The sequence below is a fragment of the Saccopteryx bilineata genome, chromosome 3 (assembly GCF_036850765.1).
Source record: "Saccopteryx bilineata isolate mSacBil1 chromosome 3, mSacBil1_pri_phased_curated, whole genome shotgun sequence".
Taxonomy (NCBI): domain Eukaryota; kingdom Metazoa; phylum Chordata; class Mammalia; order Chiroptera; family Emballonuridae; genus Saccopteryx; species Saccopteryx bilineata.
Window position 1 is genome coordinate 227,389,809 of NC_089492.1, and position 6,000 is coordinate 227,395,808.

At 41.1% G+C, this 6,000-nt stretch overlaps 1 pseudogene; it reads left to right on the plus strand.

Annotated features, from left to right (window-relative positions):
• LOC136330000 (hsc70-interacting protein-like) overlaps positions 1 to 4,971 on the plus strand; it is a 113,611-nt pseudogene extending 108,640 nt beyond the window's left edge.
• The last annotated feature ends 1,029 nt before the right edge of the window (positions 4,972 to 6,000 follow it).

Below are 6,000 nucleotides of genomic sequence, written 5' to 3' on the forward strand. Positions count from 1 at the left end.
CCATACTTCTTTCCTCTGTTGCTACCTTTTTTAAGTCAAGTGTTTTTGTGGTGGTTTTTTTAAGGGTGTTTACCATTAAGTAATGAAAAGGGTACCTACCATATTCATTGTAGTACCCTATCTTATAAGTATTTCTGCACTTTATCGTCCTTTGCTACTGTTAATCTCCATCCTCTCCCCCCTTTTTTTCCTTTGTTGTCACAGTTTAAGTTTGGTTTTATTGTGTTCTTGGTGGAGCTGTTACTTGTGGTGTTGTTTTCTTTTGTTCTTTGAATCTGGTTGGAAAACCCCCCTTAGTATTTCCTGGAGTGGGGGCTTTCTGTTGATAAATTCTCTCATCTTTTCTGTATTTGTGAATGTTTTTATATCTCCTTCATACTTGAAGGATAGCTTTGATGGGTATAGTATTCTTGGCTGAAAGTTCCTCTCTTTCAGGACTTTAAATATTGGGGTCCACTCTCTTCTAGCTTGTAGAGTTTCTGCTGAGAAATCTGATGATAATCTAATAGGCCTTCCTTTATATGTTGTACTCTTCTTTTCCCTGGCTGCCTTGAGAATTTTTTCTTTGTCATTGGTTTGTGTCATCTTTATTATGATGTGCCTTGGAGTGGGTTTGTTGGGGTTAAGAAAACTTGGTGTTCTGTTTGCTTCTTGAATTTGAGGCTTTAGTTCCTTCCACAGGCTTGGGAAGTTCTCATCTATTATTTGTTTGAGTATATTCTCCATTCCATTTTCTTTCTCTTCTCCCTCTGATATACCTATTATTCTTATGTTATTCTTTCTGATGGAGTCAGACAATTCCTGTAGGGCTTTCTCATTTTTTATTATTTTTGAGTCTCTTTCTTCTTCTCTCTGTTGTGCCTCAAGTTGTTTGTCTTCTATTTCACTAATCCTATCTTCAATCTGGGCTGTTCTGTTAGCTAAGCTTGTTACCTCGTTTTTCAGCTCGTGAATTGAGTTTTTCATTTCTGTTTGATTTGTTTTTATAGTTTCAATTTCCTTGGTAATATATTCTTTGTGTTCACTGAGTTGTTTTCTGATCTCCCTATATTGCCTTTCTGTCTTTTCTTGTATATCTCTGAGTATTTTTAACATTTCTATTTTAAATTCTCTGTCATTTAGCTCCAAGGCTTCCAATATGTTAAGTCTTTTCTCCATAGATTTTTCCACATCTATTTGTGTTACCTCTCTTTCTTTTGTATCCATAATATTCGATTTCCTCTTTCTTATCGGCATCTGAGGGTAGTCTTATTGATAGCACTAATTAGAATTAATAAAGAGTAAAAAGAAAAAAAAAAAAAGAAGGGTTAAACACCCCACAAAAAAAAACAGTAATAATTTATTATTTCCCCCTTTTTTTCTCTCTTCTCTTTTCCTCCTCTCCCCTCCTCAGGGAAATATAATGCCTATAATGGAGGGCCTGATTTGGGGTGAAGAGTTCAAAGGGCAAAAAAAGGGAGTAGGGACCTACTAAATGCAAAAAAAAAAAAAAAAAAAAAAAAAAGGAAGAAAATCTTAGACAAGCATAAGATGATTTGCTTGTAAGTGATGGTCACCTAAGAGATATAATGAGAGGGATAAGAGGGAACCAGAAAAAAGGACCAAAAAAGAATAATAAAGAAGAAAAATAAAAATAATAAGTAAAAATCTGTTGTATTAAGTGGAGCGAAGACTAAATACAATGGAGACCTTGGGTTGGGAGGACTCAAAATGCCACAAAAATAAACAAACAAGAGAAAAAAAATAAAAACAAAAGCAAAAAAGAGAAATAAATCCAAAAAAAAGCCTTGAGTCCCAAATTAACTAATTTGTTCGTGATTGAGGATTATATGGGAGGAAAGTAAAATGAGAAAAGAAAAAACGAATAGAAAGGAAAAAAATAAGAAAAAGAGAAAAACGAAGGAAGAAATAAAATAGGAGGAGAAAAAAAACAAAATAAAGCAAGACAAAAAAAAAAAACAAAAGAAGAGAGAGTGAGAGTTAAGTGTTTTGGAGTATAACCTTAAAGGAGGGTGAGGATGAAGAAGAAAAATAAAATGCAACACTCATGGGTAGTGTAGTTCAAGAAAGGGGAAGCATAAGATGGGAAGAGAATAGAAGGACCGAGGTGGAGGAAATAAAGGCAAAAAGATAGAAGAAACAGACAACAACAACAACAACAAAAAAAAATTAGTGGATCAAGTTGTAAAGTCTGTGGGTTTTTCTTGAGAGGTTAACTTCTTCCTTTTTCTTTTCTCTCCCTCTTCCTAGTCGGTGACTCTGTACCCCAGGCTCTGACCCTGTGTCACTCTTAGGTAGGGATTTGCAGTTGATGGGATTCTATGGCTATGTCATATAATTGGCTTTAGTCTTGCTGGAAGTAAAGGCTTGTTGGCGTTTGCAGGGTCCAACGATGAGAGAGTTTGCTTTCCTGGATTCTCTCTCCTAGTCCCCCCTTTCTGAATTAGCAGCCTGGTGATCCAGCTATAAGGCTGCAACTGCTTCTGCCTGGGGAGTAAGAGGCTCAAAGAGCTGGGAAATCCCCACTCTATCCCCACTCAGTGCAAGGCTTTGGGAAAGGCTCTGACAGTCAGGGCCTCCAGTGTAATCAGGCGGGGGTGGGAGTCAATTGTTGTCAAGGTGACTGTTCAGCGCCTATCATTTAGTTGGACCTCTCAACCCAGGCTTTCCACACTTTGTAGCCTGTTTTTGCAGGGAAGAAGAGGCACTAGTCTCTGCTTATGACTAGTGTAGTATAGACCTTATTATCTGCCAAGTCCTTCTTGTTAGCGTTTATCCCTGAATATGGAGGCTCTATCAATCAGAAGTTGCCCCCGCCCCTTTAGCGAGAGGCACTAAAAAATATCACGCCTCTTGTCTTGGATCGCTGAACTGAGAGAGATCTTATCAATTAGAACCGAGGGTGCGCAGATTTTATGGGTTAAGCTAATTTCAGTGATTGGGTCGCAGCTGTGTTTCTGAAGGTGTTTTAGGCTGCCTGCGCGCGCCCCTCCCCCAATGCTTGATTGTTAGCTTGAATGGCTGGGTGAGGTGCCCCGCCCACGGAGAGAATCTCCCAAGCCTCTCCCGCTCGCCCCGCCGCTGGCGGCTGGACCGCACCAGGCGCAGGATAATGGAGCCCCCTGGGTGTGCGGGCCAGTAGGGCGCCCTGGGCGCGTGGAATGCCCAAGGCACACGCGCGAATGGGCCGCTCCGGGCACCGGTGGCCGGCGACCCCCACTCGCAGTGTGCGGGCCGCTGGGAACGTCAGCGGTGCTCAACCGGAGCGGGCGCGCGCGCGGCGGCTCGTGGAGGCCGCTTGCGGTGGCGGTTCGCGGGGGCTCGCGGCAGCTCGCGGTGGCGGTTCGCGGGGGTTCGCGGCAGCTCAGGGGGGCTCGCGGCGGCTCGCGGTCGGCCGCTCGCGGCGGCTTGCGGTTCCCAAGTATATGGGCTGACTCACCGCCGGCACACTCCCTGGTGGCTTGAATGAGCGTCGCTGCGGTAGCTTCCTCCACACCCTCGTCTCTCAGATTCAAGTGATAACAGTCCTTTTGCTTTCAGTTTGTGTGGAACTCCGGAATGCTCCGAGGATAAATTTCTCTGTTTCTAGTTGATAAATTTGTTGTGATTTAGGGGAGAGCTGTCGGACGCGCTTCTCACGGCGCCATTTCCGTGACATCACTCCAGATTCCCTCTTTACATCCATCTAAGACTCACTCTTGACGCTTGTCTCAGTCACATGATACATTTATCCATCCTACCCTAAAGGCTGGTCCATAAAAATATTTTCTGACATTAAACTGGTCCGTGGCTCAAAAAAGATTGGGGACCACTGCCCTAAATGATGGTGAACTACAGAAAGCCTTTGACTTTTCACTGATGCTATCAAGCTGAATCCTCACTTGGCCATTCTGTGCCAAGAGGCCAGTGTCTTCATCAAATTAGAGAAACCAAATGCTGCCATCCGAGACTGTGACAGAATTATTGAAATAAATCCTGACTCAGCACAGCCGTACAAGTGGCGAGGGAAGGCACAGAGGCTTCTGAGCCATTGGGAGGAAGCTGCCATGATATTGCCTTTGCGTGTAAATTGGATTATGATGATGATGCTGAAATATAGAAAAGAGAGGCTCTTAGCATAAATAATTTTTGGCAGAACTTACTTTCACTAAAACAAAGAGACTTTTAGCAGAACTTACTTTTTCTAAAAGATTCCCTCTTCTTGGCCTTGAGGCTAGTCTCCCAGGCTGTGGTCTTGAGCTAGCTTTGCAAAGTTGCAGATGTTCTCAGAAAGTTTCTCCCTGAATTAACCCTATAGATAAACATTGTAAAAAAGCTTGTTTCACTACTTAGTTTTACTGATATTCTTCCTCTCTTCCCCATTCCTCAGTCTGTATGTAATTTTGTCTTTAAAAGCTAGCCCCAAACTGTGTTCGGTACTGCATTGATTTGAACTACTTAGGTCTCCATGCAGTCTCGCCCCGGCATTGAAGACTCCTTTAATTTCTTAATTTGGCTTCTTGATTGTGTGTGTGGCAAGATGTCTGTTTCTCACTGTTCCAATACAACAATGCTAGTGCAATGCTGAAAGAAGTTCAACTGAGGGCCCAGAAAATTGCAGAACATCAAAGAAAGTATGAGCGGAAATGTGAAGAGCAAGAAACCAAAGACAGAATGGAAGAATATGAGAGAGCCTAGAAGGAAGAAGAGGCCAGATGACAATCAGGAGCTCAGTGTGGCTCCTTTCCAGGTGGCTTCCCGGGGGGAATGCCTGGAAATTTTCCTGGAGGCATGCCAGGAATGGAAGGAATGCCTGGGCTCAATGAAATTCTTAGTCATCCAGAGGTTCCTGCAGCTACGCATGATCCAGAAGTTATGATGGCCTTCCACGATGTGGCTCAGAACCAGGCAAATATGTCGAAATATCAGAGCAACCCAAAGTTTATGAATCTCATGAGTGAACTGTCAGCCAAATTTGGAGGTCAAGCATAAACCCCTTCTGAAAGAGCCTTTGCTAAAGGAAAAGCAACTTGGATCACCTGATGGATGTTGCAATAACACACAGCAGTGTATCTCTGACCATCTCATGAAGAGAGCTAGGCTGCTTTGAGGAGAATCCCTACCACGCTGCCCCAAGTGCAGCTGTAACATTCATTGTACAGTGATTTGCCATTAGGGTATTCATTCAGATAATGTTTTCCTATTAAGAATTATAAAGTTTAAACACTTTAAACCTTTAAATATTTAGAAACAAATTAAAATAGTGTCTTAAACCTTATATTTTTCTTTACTAAAAAAACCCAACAAAAAAATCTTAATAAAACACACACACACACACACAAAAATACATATACACTTACAGTGCATGTTTTCAACTACCCTATCCAATGCTTAATACATTTAATGAAATAAAGTAAGGTCAATGAGTGTTTCTTGAAATCTTGGGGTCATTTGTTTCTTTAAAAATACCATTTAAAAAAATACAGTTTAGCTACAGCATAGTCAAGAGGCTGTTGAAAGTGTTCTGATATGAGAGGTACAGAAAGTCAACAAAAGAAATAATATGCCTACATCTTTTAGCTTTTCTAAATTGGAGAAATGATTTTCTCTGAAGTTCCTGTGGCATTACCTTGGTCCCATTTGCTTCATGCTGAATAACGTGTATTAGTATGAGTGAAGGATTCTAAAATTGTCTTTCTTATTGACCTCATTTTCAAGTAGTGGTTTTTCTTGAGTTCTTTTCCTCCCAAGAATAGTATACTTCAAAAATGCAATTGTTGTCCTGAAATTGTTGCCACAGGTCTTGAAAAATTATCATCTTAAAGCAAGTATGAGTAGCTTATATGAAATAGAAAGTGTAGGTTACAGTAGAGAATAGTGTGTTTTAAATTTTCCAGAGATTTTATTCTGTCAATTGTCCTTTCTCTCTTTTATATGTTTGATTTGTATGTGTGTGTGTGTGTGTGTGTGTGTATATATATATATATATATATTGCCTCTGTTCAGCACTGTAAAAGCTCA